Source organism: Mycetomoellerius zeteki, unplaced genomic scaffold (assembly GCF_001594055.1).
Source record: "Mycetomoellerius zeteki isolate Tzet28-1 unplaced genomic scaffold, Tzet1.0 scaffold42, whole genome shotgun sequence".
Taxonomy (NCBI): domain Eukaryota; kingdom Metazoa; phylum Arthropoda; class Insecta; order Hymenoptera; family Formicidae; genus Mycetomoellerius; species Mycetomoellerius zeteki.
This window is the reverse complement of record NW_017257414.1, coordinates 189,649-201,880: the sequence shown is the minus strand read 5'-3', so window position 1 is coordinate 201,880 and position 12,232 is coordinate 189,649.

The following is a 12,232-nucleotide window of genomic DNA, read 5'->3' as shown; positions in this document are numbered from 1 at the left end:
TTATAAAAGAAGATTTATTGTAGAGTATTTTACATTCACTGTATATACATATTTGCAACCATTGTAAAGATTAAATCGATATTTTTACAAAATTCGTCAAGTTTCCTAAATCGTACCATCAAAAGATAAGACTGATATACTGTCAATAATAAAACTAATAATTAATATTGTAATAATGTAAATATCAATTGCAAAAATAAATATAAGCAAATTTATTTTTGTGTCATTTGTTTTTTTATTATTGTTATTTAATAATTATAAAATATTTGATTTTCTTCAATAAATTATTAAAATTAGATATTAATTAATTATTAGATATTAGTTGATGAGTTCTTTTATTAATCATAAATTTTTATTGTTTTCATTCATAAATTCAATACTTTCAAAGGAAATACGATAAAAAATACCTATAGGTACGATTTAGGCAACCGGTTGCCTAAATCGTACCTTTTGCAGCATGTTATAAAAAGATTTATAACAAATTAATTTGTTATTGGTGGAAAGTTAAACATGTAATAATAAGCGTCCAAAATGTAATAATAAACCTCAAGCTACAATTTCTAATGTTTATTTGCATATAAAACAGTGCCAAATGGAAAATATAATAAAAAAATAGGTTAAGTGGTACGCATTCAGCAACTTTCCCCTATGAAATAAACATTACTGTATTGTTCAAAAAGATAAATATGATAATGGATACAAATTCTATAAATTTCTGTAAGCTTTACAAGATATGAGTGATATTTGTAAAAAATAAAATCATATCTTTTTTTAATGTTTATAATTTGATAATTAATCCTTAATACACACCTTTAGGTCATTCGTGTCCTACGCATTTCTTTTCTTTGATTTATAATATATACAGCAATATTATAGACAACAATTAACAGAACTTTGGCACTCCTGTGGGATCTCCCTTGTCACCTATCCCCAATAGGGAGAAAATGTTTTTAAATGTTTTTTAAACGTTAATTTTTTATTAATTTTACATTTCATGATTCGTTTTTAAAATTACATTTGTTTAACGCCTATTTAATGTTTTTTAAACGTTTATTTGTAATTAATTTTACGTTTTATGATTCGTTTCCAAATTATATTTTTTAAACATTTATTTAACGTTCATTAAACATTTATTTAACGTTCATTAAACGTTAATTTTGCACTAATTTTCGGTTTGGAAAAATGTTTCGAAGAAACATTTTTTAAACATTTATTTAACGTTAATTAAATGCTTGTTTTACATTAATATTCCGTTTAATAAATATTTCGAAGCAACATTTATTAAACGTTTATTTAACGTTTATAAAATGTTAATTTTACATTAATTACTCATTTGAAATTGTTATGTCCAAGCCCTTGGAAATTTGAAATCGAATGGGAGAGACAAGGATAGAGATGGAGAGGGTATGGAAGGACGTGCAGACTTTATCTCACAGGTATACGCGCAGGGGCGAATACCTGAGAGTCGGATGCACTTCTTATCGCTCCAGAATATGGATCAACGTCCCGAAGGGACGCTATAACACCTGTTTCTTACGAGCAGCGTGTACGTCGGTCCTGATTTCGAGTCAAGGAACCTAATCCCTATAACTCGGGACTGGACCACGTGCGATCTCTGAAAGACGATGGAGTACGAGGTCGATTTTGGTTTTTTAAAATGAAAGGAGAGCAATCATCTTAACAATATTCTAATTTATTACTAAACATAAATTACAGTTTAACAATACGCGCTTAGAAGTAATAAATTATTTCTATAGTTTATTGTAAAATTTAATTTTATATTCATGTTACAATTAATACAACTCGGTTATCTGTACGTTACAATAAATGATTGCAAAAATCGCTGGCCGATTGTAAAATAATAGGAATATTTGTGCCGCTAGAGAATGTAGACATAGGGCGAGCGTGAGTCTATATTTGTATATATACGGTGAGGCGATACATGCTGGCTATTGAATTTCTTTAATTATGATAGTGAAAGGAGGGAAAAGGTCATTGAAAAGGTCGATCAGGACTAAATAAGGAAAGGGGGTACCAGTGTTGCCAGATCAGGGGATTTTCCCCTAAATTTAGAGGATTTTTAGTCGCGTCAGGGGACAAATAGGGGGAAAAATTATTTAGAGGATTTTTTAGGGGATTTAAAAAAAATTAAGAGTATTTTTTAGGGAATTTAAAAATTTTCAGGAAAGATGTTGTCGTAGTTTTTAACAAATGTTTTTTAACAAATGTACACATGAAAAAAGATAGTATCTTTGATATTTATTAATTTTTATAAAGGTATCTATATAATATATAAGGTACCTATATAAGGTATCTATATAAGGTATTTAATAAGTTTTAAGCTTTGTGTCCACGACGCCAGAAATCGGTCCGAGATCTTGTATGAAGAAAGAATTGACCAATCGCATGTGACCAAATTGTTCAAATGTAATTGTTAATTCTTTCTCTGTCCGAAATCTCAAATTGATTTCTAGTATCGTGGATACAGGGCCTTACAGATAAAAATTATAAATAAAAAACAAAAATTATGAACTAAATGTCTAATTCACAGCTCGATAAAATACCCAAAACTCTAACATCGTCTTCGTTTATCATTTCATATACTGTTTCGGAATTAAATCGCTTCAATATATCTGTTGTGGGTCTGAACTCGAAGCATTCAATATCGAGGGTGCAACGAATATGTAAAATTGCCTCAACCATCTTAATCGATATTTTATTACGTAATTTATCTTTGATAATGTTTACGATAGAAAATGTGCGTTTGACTGAAGCATTTGAGAAGGGTAGAGTAAGCAATCCGAGAACTAGCTTCGATATATTTCTGAATTTTTTATTTCCGCCTGCGTCTATAAGCTCGTTGACCTCGATCCAATATTTCTCGGTGCAAACAATTTCGGTAACTTCAGCTCTGTGAAGCAAATTCCACTCAGTCACAGTTGAATCAATATTATTGCATAGAGTACGCTTGAACTTGATCACAATATCCGTGATATCAGCTTTTACCTGTGATGATGCGAATTGCAGCGCAAATGTTGATATTTCACTAAGTATTTTCATATTATCAGGAATTCTCTTTTGTAATTCCGATATAAGAACAAACAAAAAATCTCTGCAACGTTTTTTAATTTGCACAACTGAGTCTTTATGAATGTTAAATTCGTACCCAAAATTGATGCACTCGAGAGACATGCAAAAACGTTTGAAATCGAATTCTGCAAGATCATAATGCGATATTTTTTTTAGTTGCGACGGAACGACGACTATTTGGAGAAGTGAATATATACAATCATTCAAATCTTTAAACAATTTAACCGGATCAGTAAAATCAGATTGAAATAATTTGTTTAGTCTTGTAATGTTTTGCAGCGTCGAACTGAGGAAATTCAAGTACAATTTATTTTCAGGCGTTGAAAACATGTTATATAGTTAAGAAGCTGTATAACAACGTTCCTTATTACTTGCTGTAATTTTAAAATGCAGCTGTAATTCGTCCCATTGATTGAGAATGGCATTAATAGCCTGGAGCCTCACTAACCATCGGGTATTCGATAGCTTAACAATTTTTTTAGGTGCATTATCATTGAGAGTACAATAAATTTTTGCATATTCAATTTGACGTTTACTACTAATAGAGAACCACATGTGTGTTTCGCATACCATGAAATCGAGATGCCTTGGCAAGACTTTACAAGCCTCCTCGGCTGCAAGATGTAATGAATGACAAATGCACTTAACACGATAAGATCTGGATTGATATTCCGCAATAGCGTCGTCACCGAATGATGTATACCTACATTTACACTGGCTCCATCAACTCCTAGACCTAAGAGCTTTTCTGTCTTTAGATGATCGCTCTTCAATTGCTGCAAGATAGCTTCAACAATAGCGTCAGAGGTACCTGCTGTCATTTCAATCAAGCGATAAAAAGTTGTTACAATCTTTTTCTTTGACTGACTGAAATATCGAATCATGAGGCAGAGGATTTTCGTCACGTCGATCGTCGTAGATTCGTCAATAATCAATGAATAATGTGAATTTCCAAGGTCCTTAAGGAGATCTTGTATGATACACGGTGATAGAATATTTTTTATTAGAGCTAAACATTTCGTCCGACGTAGTTTTATGTTTCGCAGGATTTCAGAATTCTGATCAAGGTCTTTGATCATAAGAGCAAGATGATTAACGGCTTTTATGGAGGAATACTCTGCCACATAAACAGCAATTTTCAACTCAGCTACTTTCCGTTTTTCTGTCAAAGTCGTTTCCACAAATTTGTTAAGTTTTGGTAATTGAACAATGATATTTCGATCTTTCAGGTATGTCTTGTGTTTCTTCGACGCAGCATGTTCGATGAGTCCTTTTTTGTGCGCGATGAGAACTGTACTACAGAAGGTGCAAAATGCTTTTTTTGAATTTCCATCAGGCGACGGTTTTAACCAATCTATAAAAAATTAGATCGTTAAGATAAAGAATAAGAACGATTTTAAAGAGAATAGACATTATATATTTAAGAAAGAGTATCACCAAAATTGCAATTTAGATTACATCGATTCTTTTCTATTCTGTAATTATTTATTTAATTAGATTAAACTATTGCGAAACTAACCTTTAAAAATTGGTTCTAATTCCCAACCTTTTAAAATTGGTTCTAATTCCCAACCTTTTATGTACTTTTGAGCATACTTTTTATTACTGTGAGTTTTTGGCATTTTAAATATTGTACATCTAAAGATGATCTTAAATTTTTCGTGCTATGTACGTGTTGTAATAATATTTCAGTAATTCCCCTCGAATGTAGCCTACTAACGAAAGAGGGCGCAAAGATCTACACTTCAAGTGGGAGATCTATACCAAGACTGGGAGTCAATAGTCTGTTCGCGTTGCTTGTACTTTTTGTACTCATGTCAGTAGGGCTGTTCGCGTTGCATGAAATCCTCAAATATTTTTGCACTTAAAATGAGATAAATATATATTTGGCCTTGAAAAGAGAGAAAGCGAAGATGCCGAGTGCCAAAAGTGCAAGCAACGCGAACAGACCTAGTATCTTCAATGGTGCATTCAGAACGACAACCTCTTGAAACGCTAACTATGATCAAGAGCTATTTTGGACATTTAGGGGATTTTGGGGGATTTTGTGTACAGTTTTTAGGGAATTTTTAGGGGGAAACAGAATTAATTTAGGGAATATTCACGCGAACCATGTGGCAACACTGGCGGGAACTGGGAATGAACATTGGAATGTGAGTTCCAGGAGGTTGTCCGGCTACGGCAGCTTGGATTTCCTCGGGATCGAAATAGTCAGGGCCGATGGTGTAGGTGCCCTGCGGGAGAGGATCGGTGGTGCGATCGGAACGGTTCACTAAGGGATGATTTACGTTAGGTTCTGGAGTGTGTAATTTGTGAGGAGCGACTTACTGTTTGGTTGTCCGGGCAGATGGGTTGTCGAACTTTATCTTCTGGATACATTGTTGGTCAGTGCCTCGGTTCCCCTGGTCTCGTGGATGGTGATGACCGAATTTTGAGCACTGATTCTAATAGCTTTCACGAGCTAAGTGAAATATATTTTTTTTTCTGTCCGTCTGTTCTTCGTGTCTCGCGATGTCGTGGTTTATATAGTCGTTTTTAGGAGGTGGTTCCAAAGTAGAATGTGTCAAATTGGGAAATTGGGGAATCAGATTCACAGGATTTTGATATGATAACAGGCTTGACTGGTCATTGGAAAATTTCCCTCAAGTTAGCTCCGCCTGCTGTGTCAATTTGATTCGCTCTTATTCTTATTGGTGATAAGGTATCACCTATTAGGTATGAACCTAAAGGTTTCAGACTCACGATCGCCTATTGGAGAGTTTCGTTTCTGGGGAGGGATGGGTTGTAAGTTTCCTATTTCCCTTTTTATCAACATCTGCTTAAGGGAAAAGGTAATCTACTTTTTATCAACATTCCTGGATTTAGTTAATCTTGTTCCTTGGGAAGCAAGAAACGTGAATTATTATTTTGTTGATTTTCCCATCATCGGAAAGTGTCATTATTAGATTTATGACCCTTTCTTAAGCCTATGCGCAAGACTATTATCATTAGACGTGCGTGATATCGGCGTGGGATGATTCAACATCTTATCTTCCCTCGAGTATCGCGTTCGTGATATGACCCTTATCAAGGATGTTCGATTCTGGATCCGGCTTAGCACCTTGGTGCTAACGGCGCGGTTTAAAAATGATTATTCGGTTTCTTTTTCCACGAGAGGAGATTAAAGGCTTGGTTATCGCGGGTTACTAAGTTCTAAATAAACATATTTTTCTGCTGGGAAAGTTTCTTCGGATTTATATTATCGATTGAATTTGTTCGTATCTTACTTTATTGATCGAACGATCGTAAAACGAAGAAATCGTGGAGTCCACTGGACGTAACATAATATTTGGTATATTAATAGCTAAGATCTGTATTTCGATGCTTACTGTAAAACCGGGCAAATAATATATGGTTTCAATCAGTGTTTCTTGGCGGTTAGGTGGATGATATAGATTATAATTTGTAATATTCTTATATGCGTAAAAATTGCAATTGAATATTCCTCTTACACTTGGGGATAAGATGACAGTAAATATAAAACACAATTTTTCCTGCTTGAAACTATCATTAAAATGATTTTATAAATTAAAATTTTGGATGCTTTATATAATTGAAATATTTTAAGTTAATGAAATGCTGTTTAAACGAATAAAAAGTATGGTATGTCCAACTTACTTTCTAAATTACTCTCTTTCATATTTCCTCAATTTATGTTTTATCATACCTTTATGTTTTTATAGCTTAAATTCTTCATTCTGTAAATAAGTAAAATATGCAAGTTTATATTGCATCGCATTATTTAATTGTTTGTAACTTCTCCCATAAGAGGTGGCATCTTATTCATATATATAGGGGGAAGATGTCACTTTTGCAAGGTATAATATATCAATTTTTTCTAATAATGCGGAATATTGAACGTTAAATTTATAAATTTGTGTAAATAAAAAATATAGAATATTAATAATATTTTTTCGTAACTTAGTTCAAATAACATTAAGAAGTTATTCAAGAATATAAGCTTAAGTGTGGCGTCTTCCCCCCAATTACTTTATATCGATTTTATCCGTTTATTCGATAATATTATATTTAGAAATTAATATCTCGTTAACTGTTGTGAAAATTGTAAAATGATACAGGACTTTTCGACTTAGTTTTTTATTAGAAATAGCATTGTATGATTAGTGAACGTTATTTCAGTTACACCCTGTACAACAATTTATTATAAATATACAACTTTACAAATACTTTCTAAAGATGTCCAAATATATATAAAAATTGCTTAATTTTTATATACTTGCAAAAGTGATGAAAATTAATCCAGGACACGAAAGATTCATCGTGTGTACTAAGGGTGTATTAAGGATTAATAATTAAAATGACAAAACTTATTAATAACTATAAGAATCAAATTACAGACAAAATATTTTTAAAAAATCTTGTAAACTTACTGAAAAAAATATTTATAACATTAATATTTTAAACTAAAATCAAATAAAAAAATTTGTCTCTGTCATATTTATTCCTCAAAAAGTCTGTTTTTTAAAAGCATTTTCTTTTTATTGCGAATAGTTATTTTCATCATAAATGAAAATTAGTAGTGAATCATTCTATATATTATTAGTCAGCGTTGCTTGTTATTTCATAAAACATTATTTTTATTGATTCATTCACGTTATGTTATTTGTTCACGCTGATATGTTATTCATTCACGTTGAAGAATTAATGCAACTTCTTTCTTGATTTCGTCCAACATTTTCGAATTCTCCCACGAATATTCCAGGTTTACTGCAGCACGTACACGTCTGACCATTCGCACAAACGCAGTCAAGCAAATCTATGAAATATATGTGCATTACTTTACGCAAGAATGTAAACTAATCTGACTCTATAAACTAAACATGAGTTTGAATATTTATATTTGCTATATTTCATAATTCTCATAGTCGAACAGATAAATGTATAATATATGACGTATCTTATCTCTTGACAGAGTTATACGCAATGTACATAGATAGTTCAAAAATACTATTTTCTGAAGATCATAGAAGCCCTCGAAATCAGTGCGATTAAAAGAAACATCAGCATTAGATGAAATCCATTTTTCTGCTAAGAGGCGACACATACTTTATCTTCTTTTATTATTATATTGAAATTAATTCTTTCAGATGAAATCTATTTTTCCGTTAAGAAGTGACATTTTTTATCTTCTTTTATCGTTATATTAAAATTCTTTCTGAGGTAAAAATGGTCCACCTAATAAATTGAAACAATTGGAAACAACACAAAAATTATTATTCATGACACTAAAGTAACAATACTAATGAAAATTAGTTTCAATTCTAAAATTAACGTTACCTCCATTTGTCAGAGAAATAATTATACAGGAATAACTTCCAAGTATCAGTCATTATACTTTTATACGCAAATTTAGTCAAGTAAAATTTAAGAAATTTTTCCAATACTGATGTTCCACCCAATTTATTTTGTAAATTCTTTAAAAATAGATATCTTTTTTCGTAAGACACATATTTAATAGCACAAATGGGGGGTGAACTTCCGAAAACGTCAAACCCCCGATTGTCATGAATTTTGGCAGAAATACTCTAAATGTCTAAATGATGTTAAATGAATATCCTTAAATGGATTTTCATCGACCGAAGGTTTAATGCCAAAAATATTTACACAAAGTTATGTATCGCTGGAATGGAGTTCCAGCGTAAATATTGCCGCCGTGCCTAGAGGTGCACGACTTCCACCGTACGCGAAGCGACTTTCCTCCCCCCCCCCCCACCGTTTCAGAGGCGTCTCACTTTCCACGCAAAATGAGTTCATCCAACCCCTCCCCCCGTCTAAGAGCGCACGAAAGTGGAGTAGATCTTCTTAGAAGTCAAAGTCAAAATCTCTCGGAATTTAGAATGAGTTATGTAAAAGTAATCCATTCAGGTTGTATATAACTTTACTTAAATATTTTTTGAATTAAACCTTCTTGTCGGTGAAAATCCATTTAAGGGCAGTCATTTAGTATATTTCTGTCAAAATTCATGAAAATCGGGCGTTTAATGTTTTTGGAAGTTTATCCTTTAATTATTTTAATAAATCGCTAATGTCTTGTATTTCTTACAGAGTTCTTTTTGTTTTAGATTTGGAAAACTGCTAGACAGGAGTGATGTCTCATCGAAGCAGACTTGGCGTAGGTATTGCTATTAATGTATCGGCTCCAACTACGCAAATATTAAAACGTGTTGTGTATCATTTAAGTAATTATATGTATAGTTGTAATTTCTAAAGTACAAAGTGAGTGATTAATACGTTTATTTTAGGCCTTCTGGGTTATGTTGTTCAATTATAATCTTAATTGTATAATCTCAAAGCTTATTTTTCATTTATTAAAGAGTTTCCTTTATATAAGCAAAAATCATTCATTATTGTAAAATCTATCCAGACAAATTTGCATAGTCGTATAAACATATGCATAAAGAAAATTCCAATCGCATTTTACAAGCGACTTCATGATAGAAATGCGGTTTGGATAATTCTCTTTTGCTGCTATACAAGTTAATCTAGACAGATTCTTATTCTTAATATCTTTCCTTTTATTATTGTTGTTATTATTATCCTTCCACTGACGAAAATTTTTATTAGAATTTGTACACAAATTGGAACATATTTTGGAAATACATCTATACATTTTTTCAGAATTTTTCGTATTACACATAAGTGAATCCTAAAATATTGTAAAATTTGTATAGAAAAATCGGAGAAATTTTCTAAAAGGTTATAAAATTATACAGTAATTCTAAAAATGCTGAAATTTACATAAAAATTCTGAAAAATTATATGAAAAGTTGTGAAAAAAGTTTTATAAACCCGATGGAAATTTTTCCCAGATCTTTCATATAATTTTTCAAAATTTACAATTTTTGTATAATTTTATAACTTTTTAGAAAATTTCTGATTCTTTTATACAAATCTTGCAATATTTTATAATTCACAAAAAAATTCTAAATTTTTAGAATTTCTGTATCATTTTATAATTGTTTAGAAAATATCTAAAATTTTTTTATAAGAATATTACAATATTTCAGAATCCATATTTATGAAAAATTCTAAAAAAAAATTTATAGATATTTTGATTGTATATGTTTCTGAAATGTGTTTCAATTCCTATTATAATTTCTACTCACTCCAACGAATGCGTTAATGTGAGTAGGAGCTAGGGTAGGAGCATGCGACGTGACAAACGTTGGCAGTACTAGATAGTACATGATAAAAAGAAACCGAACCTAAATGGGTGTGTTCGAAAATCTACGTCTGGTAGAGTAAGGTTGGATATGGATAAACGTAAAACTTGAGCAGAGTAACACTAAAATTCAATGACTTTCCGAACGCATAACGTAAAATACTTAAATAACAAGGGCAGAAGTCACGTCCGTCGAAATTGAATATTATTTTGTGCAATGACATCTAATCATAGATTATTTGAGATATTTTCGAATGTTACGAGAGAAATTGAAAATGCCGAAAGTGACAACGATAATTTTGAGGAGGTTAAACACATTTTACTTATCATTACAGTGATAAAAACTTGCAACATCATTATCAAATCGTTATTATAAAAAATAACGACGTTATTTCTATTCCTTAGCTGCATTCCAAAATGTCCTCTCCAAGGAAAATTTTGTTCGAAAATATGTAGTATGCGTAACGTATACTATATTATATCAAGTAAAATTTTCTTCGGAAAAGATGTTTTGGAATGTAACCTAAATATTGAATAAAATTTCTAAAAACAACCATAGAGAATAAAAGTGAATAATTACTATGTACAGTTTTAAAGGATCGGAAAAAAGAACCAATTTTTCCAATTTTTCCGCGGATTTTTTCGTTTTTTTTCCCAAGGGTAGAAAAATTCATTTTGAAAAAATTCACGCGTGCTCGTAAAACCTACCACGTTTACTTCTCGGTTCTTTCCGTAAAGAAAATAATTGCGTATAGGATACACAGCGAAATAAGTTGACAGAAATTTTGAAATTGTATAAAAGGTTGAGGTCGCATAATATATTCAATAAAACATACAAAACATACACTATTGCATCATTAATGCAAAAATTAAAAATATAGAGTCCAAACATCATGTTTATATGATAATAATAGGTCTAGAAAATACACTCAAAAAATGATCTTGGAGTTATAGCGAAAATTATCTAAGTACGAAAAATAACTAAAATAGATAAATTTCTAGCAAGTACTGTGATATTGTATATGTATTGCACCTAATCATATAGATGACAGAGATAGAATTTAGATTTGTGCTATAAATTCTATGCGTATAATACATAATTTTCTATCAGATACAAAAAACAGCTATGATTCTAGCTGGAGCAGCAAAATATTTTTTTGCGTGTAATTTAGATTTAAACTGGATTCGTAACAAAATATTGGAAAAAAAATAAATGCCAAAAAGACATTTCAGGAGTTCATTAAACCAGTGTGGCAAACTAGACTTAAAAATCTGTCTACTTAAGCTTTGCCATATATTAAAGAAAGGTTAGATTAGGTTTTACTATAAAAATAGAAGGATAAAATTTTAATAAAAGTAATGCTACATAATTTCATAGATCGCATTAATTTTATAAAGGAATTTAGAAGTTACTTATTATGTCTTTTACATAGCAAAAACAGCAATTTTTCCAAAAAAATCAATTTTTCGGAAAAGAACCGAAATTTTTCCGGTTTTTTCCAACAATTTGAAAAAAGCGGTTTTTTTTAAACTACATATATTACCATATTGATCAATTATATCATAACGTCATTTTGAATGACCAAATCTCCGTTTTCTAAACGATAAGGAATATGACGTTCCCTAATCAGATTAATGAGAGCTGCGACACGGTCTCAGTCATCTCAGTTCGTTTCATTTTTATGTCACTTCGCGCCAAGATAAACGAGTACTACTGACAAGATAGCAGACAAATTGAATATTTCTGATTTATTTATGTCTATATAATTTGGGAATCGTTTGAGGAAATTTGGGAAAAGCATTTAAACATTTGGGAAATAGTATTTTTCTTGTAATTAACAAATTTTATGATGCGTCAAGTTAGCAGACAGCGATTTTATTTAATGTGTTTTATGAATGGAATCGATTAGAAATTATTTG